Source organism: Miscanthus floridulus, chromosome 1, assembly GCF_019320115.1.
Source record: "Miscanthus floridulus cultivar M001 chromosome 1, ASM1932011v1, whole genome shotgun sequence".
Taxonomy (NCBI): Eukaryota; Viridiplantae; Streptophyta; class Magnoliopsida; order Poales; family Poaceae; genus Miscanthus; species Miscanthus floridulus.
Genome location: NC_089580.1, coordinates 31,908,900 through 31,927,067, shown reverse-complemented (window position 1 = coordinate 31,927,067; position 18,168 = coordinate 31,908,900). Strand labels below are relative to the sequence as shown.

General features: G+C 44.3%; 1 pseudogene; it reads right to left on the bottom strand.

The window, feature by feature from the left end:
• Positions 1 to 415: 415 nt before the first annotated feature.
• On the bottom strand, positions 416 to 17,850 carry LOC136454090 (uncharacterized; annotated as a pseudogene).
• Between the last annotated feature and the right edge of the window lie 318 nt (positions 17,851 to 18,168).

The window sequence follows — 18,168 nt, the reverse complement described above, 5'->3', positions numbered from 1 at the left end:
AGCTGGAGAAGGACGTGGCATGTCATCATGCCCATGCTCGGTACGAGGTGGAGAAGGATGTGGCATGTCATCATGCCCTTGCTCGGTACAAGGTGGAGAAGTCTCTAGCGTGTGGTGGTCATGGTCATGGGCCGGTGAGTATACCTCCCCGTCCTCGATGGGTCGCTCCAGAGGATGAACTTTAGTCGGAGTTGGCGAAGACTCGGTCAATACAATGTCCTGTCTATGCCAGAGGATGAACTGGTTCATGACATCTCCGAGTAACATGAGCCCCTCGGGAGTAGGGTGTTCTATCTTCCAAGTCATGAACTCGGGCTTCACGGTATGCACCTCGACCCGAGTGTAGTCTGCGGGATGTCCCTATTGTGCCACGTGCCGCCCGAAGGATGTGCCACGCCTGTTGCCACCTCAATGATCACGTTTTGCCTGCCCATCGAAACCACCAATTTGCAACTGGTTGGCGCCCGTATGCGATCAACGGGGTTCTAGTTGCATTGGAACCTTGACTGATGGGAACATCCAGAGGGCTGCCAACTACCGCCGGTTCTCCGGGCGGCCCCATTAGTGTCTGTGGCTCCATCGTAGACAGTCCTTTCTCCACCAACATCTTTTCAACTTGAGCCTTCACTTGGCACTCAAGATTAGACTCTCAGTCTCTGCCATGTTTCTTGTACATGTACCTCTCCTCTATGAATCCGTGCTTCTAGGACATCCTCTTCCCTAGCCCCCTGGTGTGTCCTGTGTGCTCGGGGTTTCCCAAGGCAACGGTAAACTCATCCCTCTCTCTAGAAGGGTTGAATGCGTCCTTCTCCTTGTCTTCAGTAAGTTTCAGTATCTTTGATACTACCTCTTCGGTCTCCGGCTTAGCAAACTTGAGGCTACTACCGGATGAATCCACACTTCTCGTGTATATCCACTATTTGAGGCGTGGCTTCAACTTTGGCACTTCCATATTCCCGGCAGCTTCGGCCTCTGCATCCATCTTCCTAAAGACCTCTTGCTTGCCAGCGTAGCCACCAGGGCCTAGACGAGGGTAGTGTTGGTTCTTCTTCGCCTGCTCGCTGTTATGGGCACTGAGGGCCAATGATGCCTCTGAAGTCTTCTCAGCCACGAGCTCCTCCCATTGACTAGGAGTTATGTTGCCATACTCGTGAAAAGGAGTTAACTTCTGTTGGATAAAGTTCTTGTTCAGATCCGACCGCCAACATCGGAAGATCTGCCCCATTATCTTAAAAGCATTTTCTTGTACCAACTCATGTGTTCCCTCCAAAAACCTGAAGTTCTGCTTTAGCTTCTCCCATAGGTCTACCTTTTGGCTCATAGGTACAAGATTCCAGCCACGGATAGCTAGGTTCAACTTATCTCTAACTACAAACCCGATGTGATTACAGAATTTTGCCCTATATGTATATGGCTCAAGGATCTGCCCGTCTGGCCCGACCTCCGTTATCACATAGCATGCCTTGTCGTGATATTGGTTTGGCTTTCTAATCCCCCCTCGTTTCCTCTTTGGCTAGGTAGTTTCAGTCATGGTTGTGTCCTGAGGTTGTGGAGCGGAGGCCTCATTGTGAGTATCTATGGCTCCTTCCTCTAATCTCCTTTGCCCCGCTACGTATTGTCCGACAAGACGAGCCAGAGGCCGACGTCGTCTTTTCAGAGGTTGAGTAGGGATGACCTATGTATACGGTAGGTCAAAAGTGTTAGCAGAAGTAACATATAGCCATAGCATTAGGCAAATTTATAAGCTACTAAGGCTTTATCCGTACCTCATCGTTCGGATCAAAATCCTTGTCCAACTCGTCCTCTGTTGGCCTCCGTCTGGGTTCTCGTGGGAAAGGAACCTCGGGACTTACATATCCCCCTAATAAGGTATCGTCATCCTCATCCTCATCATCATCCCCTTCTTTGCCTTGGGCATCCTCTCCGCCTTCTCTTCCCTGGGCTCCCCCCACTATCCTCATCATCGACAAGGTCCTCCTGAGTAAGCATCACTTCTAGACCCTTTTCTAACTCGTTATCGAACTACTCCTGAGTAAGCTGGTCATCTAGTTCTTGCTCTCCATGGGATGGCTGCTCATCATTCACGGGGCATCGGGATGCACTCTTTGATGTTCGTGACATTTCGTGCCTTGTTCTAAGAGATGCAAGAAAAAAAGTAGTATAAGTAGTAGAAGTAGTAATACTAGTGGTAGAAGTACTAGTACTAGTAGTACAAGTAGTAGTACTAGTAGTAGTAGTAGTAGTAGTACTTGTAGTAGTACTAGTAGTAGTAGTACTTGTAGTAGTAGTAGTCAAACAAAGAGAAAGCAGGACTAGCCCACTGCATATGCTGTATGACTCAAAAAAGATGGACAGAAGAAAAAAAAGGACTGCAATGGGATCGGTGAGTAACAGCTAGCACGCGGCAAATTCAGTAGCGCAAGTCAGCAACGGCAAGCAATCTAGGCGACGGCAAAGCAGATGCAGACATCGATCGATGCGACACAGCGCGAAGGGCAACACATACGGAAGCCGATCAATGGCCTACTTCCAGCAAGCCAGGAGCGCAGAAGGGCTTCATATCATATGGCGCAAGGCGATTGGACCAAAAATGCTAACATCTGGCCCTTTATTAGTCTGTTCTACTCCAGGCATTGACTAAAACCAGGAACATAATTTGATAAGTAAAATGTGAAATGCTATTGTCATGAATAATAAATAGAAACATCTATATGTCGATGTCCTATATGTTTGCATAATAAATATGTTGTTCCTTCCGCATAATAAATAGAAACATCTATATGTCAGAAAAGAAAACGGTGAGGTCAGGGCAGATCAGTCAGGGTGTGCAGCAAGTCTGCAAGTGCTTTTATGCACCTCCAGAGAGAGACCACAGGGGATACTGGCATTTGCTCGGTTGTTTAACGGCTCATTATCTGCTAGTACTAATCACTGATCAGATCCTAGGAAGCAAGAGCTGACTTTTAACTGTATTATAGTAGGATATACCAGCTGGAATTTACTGAAGAAAAACACTAGTACTACTATGATAGCAGCCTGAGCAACGGTACCAAAACTACCAAACATTCAACTCTGCTGCTGGTACAGAGTACAGACTTGCAACAACCATTCATTCAAAGCCAAAATACTGACAGGAGTAGTAGTACTAGTACTTCTGAAAACAAAAATATATACTGACAGGAGTGGCAGAAACTGATAGAAATCCCCATACACAGATTACAGACCAACAGTTTTTCCTTTACATTCCTTTTATATATTCCCAAGTATAAGCTTCATTTGTAAATTCGTAAAAATTAAAAAAAAAGTATGTTTACTTTCGTTGCACATAAGCTTCCTTTCTGAATTATGATTGATCCTAGTTTTATTTGAGCTTTTGATTTGGCGTCACCTTGCTAGCTGCTGCAGCTTCACATTCTCTGCCATGCACGCATAGTACATGCTACTAGTACTACTGCATTGCCATGCATCATGGTCATATGATGCAAACATCTATATGCGGAAGGAACAACATATTTATGCGGGTAGATAACAAAAATATATGCAATTACTACAACTAGTCAGTGGTGGAACAAAAAAATTATGGGCCAGGGCAAATTAAGGTACAACATTTTCATTGTACACATAGGTATAAAGTAGATATAAAGATCGACTGTGGCGATTCACTATATTATGTTGCTGAGAAATCAGGGAACGGAGCACATATAACCTCAGCCGATACATTCACTAGTATTCAAGTCTTCCACCATCTACAAAAAGAATGAAATTGACTAACCATCTGCATTCACCTTGTCTAAAGTGTCTTCATCTATGCCCTTCTTCTCCTGTTCTAGTGTCTCATCCCCACAAGGTTCACCCTTCTGCTCTGCTTCTGCATAATTTTAACCATTCAGCAGCTCATTTATCATATTTACATGAACATATCAAATTACAGCTTGGTTGGAGCTTACCTTTTCACATTACATGCTATATACAATCTCCTTTTCTTTGTAAAAACAGAAGTTGAAGTCAACTCAGCAAATGAACTGAACCACACCAAGGTTATCTTAGCCAAATTAGCTCATTTGTAACCTTCCTAGGAGTTTATTCCATACTGGTTTGTGTTGTTTGCTACCGATACGTAAATTAGTATTATCTGAGCAACATCTAATGAATTCCATTTGCTTTTCAGTTAGAACAGGTTTGGAAGGATCTAAGCTTTCTATTTCTCAAAAGATCTTTTATTGTATTAGCTTTGTTGGTGGCCAGTATATATGGTCACGATTACAGTCTTTTTCTACTTTCCGTCGATGGGGCGATTCTGAATAGAAGCACTTTTTGGTCAGGCGTCTCTTCACAGTTATCTATTTGTAAACTTGCCAACGGCATGCCACCATGGAAATGCATGGTTTTTTCTTCCTTTCACTGCTTAAGGCTAGTGTGTGGAAGTCAGGAATGCCGCATGTCTAGGGACTGGGATGAAACGACTCTGAAGTTTTCTTGTATCTCTTGAATTGTTTTACACAATAATCAGCATTTACATGTAAAGATGTATCAGAAACTTCAAAGTGTTCAAGAGTCATACTAAAATAGTTGGCACACTCTTTTCCCTACAAGCACTTACTCCCATATGGTGTCACGTACTCCTGTCCTTCTAGATTGCTTCAAGACAAGCTTTGGCTGAAAGGCGTAAGCGTGGCGATGGAGGTAGATTTCTGTCAAGTGAAGAACAGCTGGTAACTTTCTGACCATGTTGCCTATTTTGAATGCTTAGCATTGTTGCTACAACATTGGTTACATGCTTTATTGATTCATTAAACAAAGTGAATATCACAAACTCTATGCCTAATGATATTCACGCAAGGAAATAATGATAACCGAACGTGTTGTATATTGTTTTGTGGCAAGAAAATATGTACTGTTACCTGATTACCTCATTTGCATACCAGTTCATTTCTATAGAAAGTGGTGTTATCTTCATGGCCCTTTGCATGCTTTTACCAGTCTCGGGTTTTTTTTGGGTTGTGCTTTTACTCTTGTGTGTAAAAAGTATGTATCTTCTAACTCTTCTTGTTGGGCCTTTTCTTAATTTACTAATTCTGAATTCTGGAGGGTTACTTCTGACTGGTTATGCTACTGTGGCTGTAGGCTCACATATTTCTAATCTATTAACTTAACCTGCTAGGTCTTGGTTATTGTTTTATCTGATGAATTGGTCAAAATTCTCTTAATTGGTAGGCACTAGCTTGCTTCCCTTTTATTTGTTATGGTTTCCACTTTCACTACAAATAAACAGTTTTCATATGACAATTATCTTGTTATTCTTATGTTCTTGTACTCTTGTGCTCTGCAGCCTTCACAGCTGCCTTCAGAAAGGCGTTCCAAACGTCTTGAGAAGCAAAATCTCAAAATGGAGAAGGTAAGATCCAGTAGAGATCTATAGACTTATTTTGTTTGAGGAAGAAGTGGCGATGTATCCTAACTCCAACCTACCCACTTGGTTGCTTTAAGGAATCACATGCATTGATCTATCACCACCTCATCCCTCAAAAGCACATGCTTAGTGTAGTTGAAGGTGATCCTACAAAAATTCATGGGATGTTCCCATGGTGGACTATCCCATCAAGGATGGGTTAATTCCTTGAACCAAGCATCCCATTAGTTGTGTAACTTTCTTTTTAGAGAGAATCTACAGGTGCTGCATAGGAGATGCCTCTTAAGTTTGCGGTGTCTAAATTTTGTTTAGTAACAGAAAAGTCTAGAATAATAAATTTTTAAGTAATACAACCTATGAACAGCTGCAATTGCATTTGTTATATTCAATTAAACACTCAGGATTTCCCCTTGTCCAGGCGGAGAGCAAAGAAGACGAAACAATGGAAGCAGAACCAGATCCAGAAATTGAAGTATTCCCTAGACCTGGGGGAGAACCAAAGGTTGGGATGGTTTTTCTGAATGAGGATAAGGCTTATGAATTCTATGTCAACTATGCTGGAACTGCAGGGTTCAGTGTCCGAAAACGAAAAGGCTGGTTGGACAAAATAGCAAAGAATGTTACAAAATCTCGAGCATATGTTTGTTCCAAGGAGGGATTTCATCCAAAAAGTGCTTCTCAAAATCTCTTTCTTACAGTTCTCTTCTCTCACAAACAGTTGGTAACCTAAAAAGTTTCTAGCTTAAGTAGTTATCGATGTTACAGTTTAATCTGTGCAGTTGTGCTTTTGATTGCATATATACTGATATAAATAATGAAACCTATCTGGTCTCTGAATAATTAGTTCTCTGATATCCTCCACTATCTAACATTTTAGATTGCATATGTTTGTGCATTTTTCACTAAATCTAGTTCGTGTTCACTCCAGCCAGATACTAGGATGCAAACATGGGAGTTGGAGGATGCCTTAATTGCATCTGCTTCTATTCCAAATGGAAACGATCCCAAAGCAGTAAAATCCTCCCCCTCGGATTGCGTTTCCCACACCCAAAGCAGTATAAGAAACCATCATCGTTTTAACTAAAAACTGTAGTGGTTAAACCGTAGGGTAAAAAACAGAGAGAGAGGATCTTTTCGGAGGTGAGTGTGGACTGTGGAGGCTCACTGGCTGCGACGGGCAGACGTACACCCACCGGTCGCGCTGCTCGTCCTGCTCCACCGCGCAACGTCCGCGCCCGCAGACACAAAGCGGGGCCCGCTCAATGTATTCCATGACGCGGATGAAGTCCTCGTCCTCCTCCGCGTCGCCGCCAGAGCTGGCGTCGGCGAAGTCGAACGGCTGCCTCAGTTGGGTGCCGTGGATGGCCGACACCACCGCCGGTGCTGGATGAGGGGGAGGGGAAGAAGGCGGGGTGGGAGGGTGCCGGATGCGGGGTAGTAGTTTTTCCAAACCCTAGCCGTCGTCGCGGCCTGGGGAACGACGGTGGATGGGGCAGGGGCGGCGGTTGGGGTCAGGAAGACGGAGGAGGAGGTGGTGGAGGGGTCAGGGAGGGGCAGGCGACGGCGGTGCAGGTGGCGCCGGCGGCGAAATTGGACAGCCTGACGGCACTGTAATATACCTCAGCGCCCAACACTTAGCGCCCACGGGGCCAACACTGTAATATACCTCAACGCCACTGTAGGGGCGGCTGAGGTTATAAGCCGCCCCTACAGTACCTTAGAGCCACTGTAGGGGCGGCTGAGGTTATAAGCCGTCCCTACAATTGATTTTTTTTAAAAAAAATCTAAATCGAAATAAATTATTCACATGTAAATAATAAATAATACAATACAAAATTTTATAATTATTTTTTATAGATATATTTACATATACAATAACTAAAACAACTACAACAGTTTAAAATTGCAAAATTGAACCTTTAAAAATGGAAAAAAATTTAAATTTTAAAAAATTAAAATCAAAACTACTAAAATAATTTTGAGACACCAAATGATCTCAAATGAAAATTTGATAAACATCAAAGTTGTAGAGGTCATGAAGATCTACAACTTTTATTTTGATCATCTTGTCATTTGACAAAATTTGAACCTTTCAAATTTAAAATTTTAAAAAATGACAAGTTTGAACCAAAATTTGAGACCCAAAATGATTTCAACATAAAAAGTGATGAATACCAAAGTTGTTCAACTCATTAATATCTACAACTTTTATTTTAGTCATCGTGTCATTTGACAAAATTTGAACCTTTCAAATTTGAAATTTTAAAAAACGACAAGTTCGAACCAAAATTTGAGACCCAAATTGATTTCAACATAAAAAGTGATGAATACCAAAGTTGTTCAACTCATGAATATCTACGACTTTTATTTTGGTCATTTCTTCATTTAATAAATTCTTAGCACACATTGTTCACTAATCTTACGCATGTCTCATATAGTTTATAAAACCTTATGAGAAATGTGTCATATTTGTGAACAATGTCATTACCACTTTGTCATATGAAGAAATGACCAATACAAAAGTTATAGATTTTGATGAGTTATTCAACTTTGGTATATATCACTTTTTCAGCTAAAATCATTTGGGGTACCAAAATCTTGTCTGAAGTTGCATTTTTTTTAAATTCAAAATTTAAATTGCTCAAACTTTTCATATGTATATATTGACAAAAACCAACAAAATAAATTGATAGAGAATGATTTTAGAAAATTTTAGAAAAAAAAATCATCAGATTTGGAGTTAGTATGAGGAAGAAAAACTAGTTATAAAGTTGATCCACAGATTAAAAAAAGAAATCACACTGTTTACTATGATCATGTAAGGATCCTCTAGAACAGTGTGATTTCTCTTTTTAATATATGGGTAAACTTTGTAACTAGTTGTTCTCTCTCATAGTAACTCCAAATGTGATGGTTTTTTTTCTAAAAATTTCTAAAATCATGTTTCAGCATTTAAGTTTGATCAAACTTGAATGTGACAATGTTTTACACATTTTAAAATTTGAAATTTGACAAGTTCAAACCAAATTTTCAATCCCTAAATGATTTTAGATGTAAAAGTGATGAATACCAAAGTTGTTCAACTCATCAAGATCTACAACTTTTATTTTAGTTATCTTGTCATTTGACTAAATTTGAACCTTTCAAATTTTGAAATTTGAAAAAAGACAAGTTGAATAACTCATGGAGATCTACAACTTTTATTTTGGTAATTTCATAATTTGATAAATTCTTAGTACACATTGTTCACACAAACATACGTGAATGTAGTCTCAAACACACACACACATAAATGTAGTTTCAAACACACATACATAAATGTAGTCTCACATACACATAAATGAATGTAGTCTCACACACACATACATAAATGTAGTCTCACACACACATACATGAATGTAGTCTTACGAACACTGACACACGTACATAAACTAGCTAGCCCACCGTGACAACTTTCCCCTTGACACATTTTCATTCCCATGGCAATACATCTTTGGGCAGGTTCTTTTCCACAGCCTCGATCTTCTTATAAAAGTCTATGAATAGTGGCATTTCATCGCACTTATTGTAAGCTTCAATATCATCCACGCCATCAACTCCGATGATATGTTGTTTCCCGGAGGCCACCACATGCTTTGTCTTCTTCTTTGGAAGGAGGTTACTTTGCGGGTCGGGCATATAGAAGACTTGTGCGACACATTCAGCGAGCACCCAAGGGTCATCTTAGTAGCCTACATTCTGGAGGTCGATGACTCTCTGTCCGATCTCATTGAAATTATGTTGCTTGATCCAGCGGCATCGAAACAGGGCCATCTTTATATCCCTTCCATAGTCAAGTTCCCATATATCTTCAATTATGCCAAAGTACAGGACCTTTCGCCCCACTCCGTCGAGAGCCTCTATTCGGACGCCGCTGTTCTGATTCATAGATTTCCTATCCTTTGTGTCGGTATAGTATGTGTACCCATTGATGTCATAAGCATTCCAAGATGTCACCTGTTTCGATGGCCCGGCCACCAACCGACTGATGGTAATAGAATCTATAGTTTCTCCAGGCTGTATGTTCTGGTCCTTCAACCATGATGTCAGGCGTTGCTTATGTTGTTTCATGACCCAATCATCTGAACGGCCATTCCTCTCGGCCATAATGATTAACCCTGGGCAAAAATAACCAAAAACCGAGAACCGAACCGAAATAACCGGAACCAAAACCGAATTAACCAAAACCAAAAATTTCGGTTCCTAGTTCGGTTCCCAGTTCTCAGGAACCGAAATAATGTCGGGTAATTTGGTTCCAGACCTCGGTTAACCGAACAAAACCGAAGAACCGACTTAAAAGGCTCGCCCTCGGTTTATATCCCGGCCCAAACAGGCCCAGGCGAGGCCCTTCAAGTATAAATACAGAATTTTAGTGTTTCTTGACTCCTCCCTCACTCTCTCTGTCTCACCGCAAGCCTCCTCTCCCACTAAGCCGCCTCTCCCTTCTGGCCTTCCCGAGACCGAGACCAAGTGCGCCTCTCTCGGTCTCTCCGCTCCGTCCTCCCTCTCCCTCTCTGCTGTGGCTTCCCTCTCTTTCTCTCCCTCTCCATTTCCAGAGCCTGGGGCGCGTCCCCTTCTAGCAGCTGCGTGACGTGGGGGGCGCGGCCCCTCCTCCGACGACAGCGCGACGCGGTGGGAACGGCACCTCCTCCAGCGACGGCACGGCGCGGGGTGCGCGGCCCCTCCTTCAACGGCGGAGGCACGGCGGGCGGCCCCTCCCACACCCCAAAGCACCTCCACCACCGTCCCATGGCTGGATCCAGTGGAGGGCGACCAGATCTATGGTGGGCCTGCCCCCGGCGGTGGATCTAGGCACGGTGCGCTTCCCGACAGCAGATCCACCGCCTCCCCTATCCCCGATCCTCCCCTGTCACTAGTGTCTGCTCTGGAGGTCGAGGCCGAGTCCGGTGTGGCGGTGCGTGCCCGCTGCCTTAGAGGCCGGATCTGGACGAAGGGGCGACTGCCGCCGTTTTTTTTCATTTTCCCCTTTTCTTCCCTTCTGTTTCGCTGATGTAACGTATGGCTCGGTTAGTTCGGTTCTAACCGAAACTAAACCGAACTAACCGAGACCGAATTTCCTCAGTTCCAAGTTCTCTAGCTAACCGATCGGTTCTAAGTTTTGTGCTAACCGAATTTCGTAAATAACCGAGGAACCGAACCGATCGGTTTTGGTTAACCGAATGCCCACCGTGAATAATGATAGCTATGTGTTCATCAATGTACGGTTGCATCACTGCCATACTCTACAAGACACTGTAATGCACCCAACTCACCTCTCTGTAATCATTGTCGAGGAACACTTTCCTACCACTTGTGCCCTTTCCAGCTAGCCTTCCCTTGTGACGAGAATCGAGATTACCAATCCCTCTCTATACTTTTAGCCACTCTTGGTAGCACTCGACGACTTCTTCAGAATTGTAACCCTCTATCATGGAGCCCTCTGGGTGTGTTCGGTTATGCACGTATCGGCTTAGAACCAACATGAACCGCTCGTAGGACCACATTTCATGCAAGAAGCTAGGGCCTAGTGCCTCAATCAGATGAACCAGGTGAATCATGAGATGTACCATTATATAAAAAAAGCGGGAGGTAAACACATCTCTAGCTGGTTCTGGGTCTCCACCATAAATTCATGTAGGTCACTCAGCTCTTGTCTGCGAATCGTCTTCTGTGAGATCTTCGAAAAGAAGTAGCACATGCGGGTGATGACCATCTTTAGGAACTCTGTCTTTATAGCCCTGATTGCAATTGGTAGGAACATTGTCAGCATCACATGACAATTGTGAGCCTTGCAGTATGTTAATGATAGGTCCTTCATTGAACTAGCTTCTTTGGGTTCGCCAAAAACCCAATCGGCACTCTGACCCTCCTAAGGAAATTGCATATAGCTCTCCTCTCCTCTAGGGTTAGGTTGAAGCTAGCCGCGGGAATATTGTACTTGCCTTTATCCTGCTATACCGGCCAAAGCTCCCGCATCACGTTCAGCTGCACCATGTCTTTCCGTGATCTGAGACCATCCTTTGACTTGCCCGTGTCCATCAAGGTAGCCATGAGACTCTCAAAGACATTCTTCTGCACGTGCATCGCATCAATGGCATGGGGGACCTCCAAGTCTTGCTAATAAGGTAGGTACTGAAAGAAGATTGATTGCTTCTTGAATGGTACGCCTTCTATGGGAGGTGTGCTTCTATCTCTGATAGTTCCATCTGGATTCTTCTTTCCATAGATGACGTGTATGTTTTGGACCATTTTGAATACATGTTCTCCATTACGACGTCTCTCTGGAGGGGGTTCATCCTCCGGGATGTTGCCATAGTATCTTAGGTACAATTTGCCGCGGTACTTGTGACTTGTCTTTAAGAAGCGTCGGTTCCTTATGTAAACTATCTTCCTAGATCCATCTAGGAACACCCATTTAGTACCATCGAAATAGACTAAGTATCCAGTCTTGCCTTTGAACTGTCCAGACAGGGCAAACAGCGCGGGGTAATCATTGGTAGTAACAAATATTATTGCTTTGCATATGAAGTCCTCCCGCCGGAATGCATCGTACATCGGCTCCCCATACCTCCATAGCCTCTCCATTTCTTGCATCAGAGGCTCCAAGAACACGTCTATATCAATGCCTAGTTGTTTGGGGCCAGAGATAAGAATGGTGAGGAGAAGGCACTTCCTCTTCTAACACAAATACGTTGGGAGGTTGTACATGGTCAAGATGACTGGCCATATGCTGTGGTCGGTCATCCTCTCATTGAAGGGATTCATTCCATCGGTGCTCAAGCCGAACCGTACATTTCGTGGGTCATCACTGAATTCTACTTTGTACTTGGCATCGAACGCTTGCCACTGGCTACAATCGGCTGGGTGTGCGATCGTATCATCATCCACTTTGCGCTCATCATCCCACCATGTCATTAGTGCGGCTTCCTTAGGGTTTAGGAACATACGCCTCAAGCGGTCGGTCACTGGCAAGTACCACATAACTAGGGCAAGAATTCTTCTCTTATTTGCATCGTTGCCTAATGGAGTTTCCTCTAGGGGCTGAGATTCTTGCACCACCTTCTTCCCACCCTTCTTCCTCTTTCCTGTGGAGGCTTCCACCCCACTTTTGAAGGTCATTGTGTTTGGCCATGGGAGCAACCGTGACATGAGGTACAACAGATCATCGAAACTACAGTCTGACCAGCCGTACTTAGCCTTCAGGATGAGTAGCTGAAGCACAAAACATAGCAGTGTGAAGTATGTCGGACAACCCTTCTCATCATCATACACAGTCTTCTTCAATGCTTTTGTCACCCTCTTAAGATTTTCTAGACCTCTCTTGCTCTTTTCTAATATTTCTGGTCCAAAGGCCCCAAGCATTTCGTCCAAGTTGTCACTGTCATCTGCATCCCCCTCACGTGCTTCGCCATCATTGCTGGCACCACCAGCATCATCACCACCTTATTCATTACCAAAGCCACCACCTTGTTGATTGCCAAAGCCACCACCTTGTTGATTGCCATAGTCACGATCCATTTGTTGCTCAAGATCGTCTGTGAATCGGGACAAGTATGCTTGGGTTTCAGCTTCATCGGCTAGATCATCGTCGCTGTCATCAACAACCACTGTTTCACCATGATGAATCCACACTGTGTAGTCTGGAACAAATCCTCTCCTAATCAGATGTTCTTTGATGGTACTCACATCTCGAAATGCAATAAGGTTCTTGCAATCTTTGCAGGGACAAATAATCGTGTCACTATTCTCTTTCAACGTCGCTGCATGCTTCTCTGCAGCTTTAATGAATTTGTCCACCTCATCACGGAAAAGAGCGTCGTGTCTTAATGAACCATACATCCAAGAGTTCCTGTAGTCCATCTTATAGAAACAAAACAACCAAAGAAAGAATATTACTCGAGAATAATTGTATATACCTAAGACACGCACCATGGTAGTAGAGAATAGTTAATTAATTGATTATTAATGCATAAATATTTGAAAATATAAATTAATTGGTTCAAATAAACAATTTCAAAGAAAACAATTAGCAACATTTAATATTTCATCCACTACCTTTCATGCAAACTCCATTCCAATTTCATGGTAGAGGATAATTAATTAATGGCCTATTTATCCATAACTAATTAAAAACACACATTATAGAAAGGAATCAAAATAAATATTAAATGATAATTAGTAGCCATGGTAGAGGATATTTTACACATTAGCAACAATTAAAATCTTACACATTTACCTACATGCAAACCCTAGTCACATAAAGAAAAATTGAAAAAGAAAAAAACAAAATCCTAGATCTAGATCTAGATATAGGGTTTCATGACACATGCACCAAACTTCACTAATACTACACTAAAATCAACAAAGATGTACTAACAAATGATGCAATCTTACTTCCCTACCTAATTGTCGGTGTTTTGGACCAGTGGGCCCTCAACCAACTAGTGAAAATGTACTGCGTGCCCCTAATCACGGATGGTGATGCAAAGAGACACAAGGTTTATACTGGTTCGGGCAATGGGTGCCCTACGTCCAGTCTGAGAGATCGATCTTGTATTCCTTGCACCGAAATGCTCGTAGTAGGGGGTTACAAGCAGGGCAAGAGAGGGAGCTAGTCCTAGGTCTCTGCGTGAAGCGGTGTGGATTGCTTGAGATGTTGATCTCAGGCAGCGGGAAAACGTGCGCGTTACAGAGTGTCGAGCGTGTGTTCATCTATCTCGTGAACTTGTCGTTAGAAACGGCCCCGGTCCCTCCCTTTTATAGTTGAAGGGGGGATAGGGGTGATACATGGGGTTGCTACGTAGCGTCGTGCGAACAGAGGCGGCATGTCCGAGCCCTGTAGCTATCACTGTGGCGGTATGGTTGATGGAGTGGTCCTGTCCTTAATGCACTGGGGCAACGCACCGGTCACACCCGATCCTGTGCGTCGTAGGAGCTCCAGTGATAGCTTGACGCAGGATATGGCGGACGACATGCCGGTCGCTGTGCGTTGACAGTATGAAGAGCCGAGGCTCGGTTGGTGCCGAGGCCGAGCCACCGTGGGGGCTCGGTGGGCGCGAATCCCGAGGCTGTCGAGACCCTGAAGTAAATTGCCGAGGCTTGGAGGGAGCAGTCGGTTCTGTACACTGATTCCGAGGCTATAGTGACCCGGACTTGACTCCCCACGTCGCGTTGTTCCTGGAGCAGGGGTTAGGTAGCACAGTGCAGTGCGGGCGTCGATCGTGGGCACAGTACTGAGCACAGTGGCTGGTAACCCCTGCCCCGTTCTGTCCCGGATGGTATGGTGTTGATGCGACTTCCCGTCTCGTTGGCCGCTCTGCTGTGTCGAGCTGTCGTCCGGCTGATATCGCGGGAGTGGTTGGTCGCATTAATTGGGCGTGACATTCTGTCAGGGAGATCGGTCGAGGCGGAGGCGACAGGGCCATTGCCGAGCCGGCCTCGAGCGAGACGGAGAATTGATACCGCGTCCGAGGCCTTACGTGCGGGGCCTCGAGCGAGACAGAAAATTGATGCCCTGTCTGAGGCCTTTCGTGCGAGGCCTCGAGCGAGGCGGAGAGTCGGTAGACCATCCGAGGCCTTTCGTGCGAGGCCTCGAGCGAGGCGGAGAGTCGGTGCCCTCGGACAAGGCCGGGGGTTAGCCAATAGTTTGTCTCTTGGCTTTGATTTTGATCGGGTCTAAGCGATTTTTTCGGTTTTTGCTTAGGGGACTCCGTTTTATGATACCCGACACTAATTTACCCTAGTATAGTGAAAATTAGGGTCCAATTTCACCCATAGCTAGCTCAAGCTCCATGGAAGAGAGAGAAAACCAAAAATCAAATTACTCACTAACCAACGAATTAAACTTCAAATAAAGAGTTGGAGAAGCATTTCCTTACCTTTTAGAGCCTCTCCACCAAAGGATTTGAGATCAAAACCTCCCCCCTTAGTAGAGCAATTTTTAGGAGGAGCCTAAGGCCTCCCAACCTTTTTTTAGAAGAGTGTGTCCCGAGGTGGAAGAAGGGGGTGGCTGCTATTTATTCGTGCGCCATCAGTATGGGCGGCTGGTGATTCAGCCGCCCTTACAGTCGAACAGCAGGGGCGGCTGGTGGCAGCCGCCCCCTACAAATGGGCACTGCAGGGGCGGCTGGTGATTGAGCCGCCCCTACAGATCAGCCCCAACTGTAGGGGCGGCTCAGGTTACCAGCCGCCCCTATAGTGACATCTGTAGGGGCAGCTGGGCTGCTTGGGTCCGAGGACGCCCACTGTAGGGGCGCCCCCAACCCCAGCCGCCTCTACAGTAAAAATGCCCCGTTCCTAGTGTGAGAATCTGGCGTAGTGATGGACATACGAGAGAGATTCTATCGCGAGAAGATCGTGTTATGATCAGATTAAATTTTTGGGTGACATGATCAGATTAAATTTTTGGGTGACATGGTTGCAACTCTGCTACCGAGCAGGTTGTTCAACACTAATAAGTGATGTTTGGACGTCAAGTAAATCTTTTAGTAAGTTTATAAACCCATATGTGAAAATTAATAATTTATTATCTAGTACTGTTTATTCCTGAATGTTCTTCTCCAACTGGCCGTGGCCAGTCCAGTATAATCTCACAAACATATATAGCGTGTTGATTTGTTACCAACAGCAACAACTGACACCCTCTAGCTCCCCCTCTCCTACTTAACTCACCCGGCCATGCTCATTAATTTCTTCATCCATTCCTCGGCATAGCTACTTTTGTGATTGTTTCGAATATAGAAGTTGAGTGTTTCGAAAGTATAGTGAAGACGCAATTGACAGTTGAAGACAGGCTCTTTTCATTCGAACTGTACTCGAGTTGCATTGGGTAGCTCATAATATATAGCTACAAAAATAAGAATAAATGACTTGAGAATGGAGGGCACCAAGACATTAGAGAATTAAAAGGTGCTTATCATTCATGCTGTTGCAGGGGAGGTCTGCTGTTTCCATGCAAAATCATCTGTGCTGACCACCTCGTACATCCGCTTGAACCAACTCAACAGGAGGTTACTCGACTGAGGTGGTCAGGTCGGTGGCCTTGAGCGGGGCGGGTTTCGCCAACCCTAGGGCTAGGGAGAAAGTCTAGGAATCTGGAGATGCTAGCTCACACCCAGAGACGAATCTAGGATATTGTGTCATTGGGGTCAAGGGCTAAGCAACGGGATAAAAAATGTGTTGATTTTCTATTTGAAGAGCAATTTGTTGGTGGATGAAAGAATTTTTAAAGAGTTTTTTACAAGTTATCGGGATCAGCTGACCCCAATGGTTACACGTAGATTCGCCCCTGCTCACACCGTCCAATGTACTCGTACGCTAAAATTCACTGCCTTCATCGAGTGACAGGATTTGCTAATCTTAAGAGTGGTCCGACAGGAACAAACAAATTTAATTTGCATATCATGATTATCCATGGACTTCTCATAAATTTAATCTTGTGTAGTAGGAGTATTAGCCTTTTCCTCGACATAAGTTATTGAGGAGGGCTAAATGAATCGATTTGAATTTTACTCTTACCCGGCTGGCCGACAAGAGAAGACCTTACATCCCATCAGTTCTTTAAAAAGTGACTCGAACTTTTGTTGAGCTAGCTGATAGGAACCTTCCTTTTTTCTAGGTGGTGATGGGGATATTGAACATGCTTCAACTACTCCACCATTCTATAGTAGTACGCATAATAATAACGCCTCTTATCATCGGCCACATGCATCTTGATTAACTTGATATACCAACAACTCTACCCTACTATGACTGTACCAACGTCAACCATGCTCATATATACAACTTCCTCACAGCAGTGGTCTCGGCTCCGGCCTCTCTAATGAGAGTACAAATCACTTTGTATTCTACTCTGGCTGCCTCTATATGTACACACTTTACCTGGTCATATTTTGCACCATCATTTGTTTGAGGTCACGTTGCTTACGGTAGGATACATAGCATAGGGATCGAAATGATGAGAGAGAGCGAGTTTTGGGAACGGAAGACATCAGGAGGTCTTGCAAGGTAAGAACAGTAAGCACGCCTGCAGGCTTGTCACAATGGCATATGCTTGGTTGAGGCACAGAGAAATGATGGGTGCAGGATGCAGGTGCATCTGCAGTGATCGTCGCCGGTGACTCATGCTGATTGTCAGAGATAGTGAATAGGATTGGGCCCGAGCACGTATCTCAAGCAGAGATGCATGTAGCCATGGCCTCGTGCTACTAGGCCAAAATCATTGTCGTCCAATCGCTTTGTTCACTTGATTTATAAACCATATTTTTTCATGCAACGAATAATATTTTTCTCTCATAACAAATCAGGTAATAGTACTTTCAGCTATGACTTATTACACAAGCCAGCAGTGCCGATGCTCGTTTACATGCGTATGCGACTTTCTTGCCGTCATCATCGGGCATCGCGACCCATCAACTTCCTTAATGCCAGTCTGCATAACGTGGTCCCCGCGATATCACGCTGAGAGCTACTTTCGGATTTGGGCTTGGCAGCAGAGCACAGCACCCGAAACGGTGCCTTTACCATGTCCAACTAATCCACCGTCTACTATTGTAACTGATTTAGCAATGCCCAATTTTGTTGCTTTTTGTTTACTGCTTGCTGTTGGGAAAAGTCAAACAAGTCTGGGAGCTAGCTGTTGGGCCAAGGGCCTAGACGCCCAACTGCCCGGCGCCCAGATCCATACCGGCTATTTTGAAATTCAAAACAAATAGGAAAAC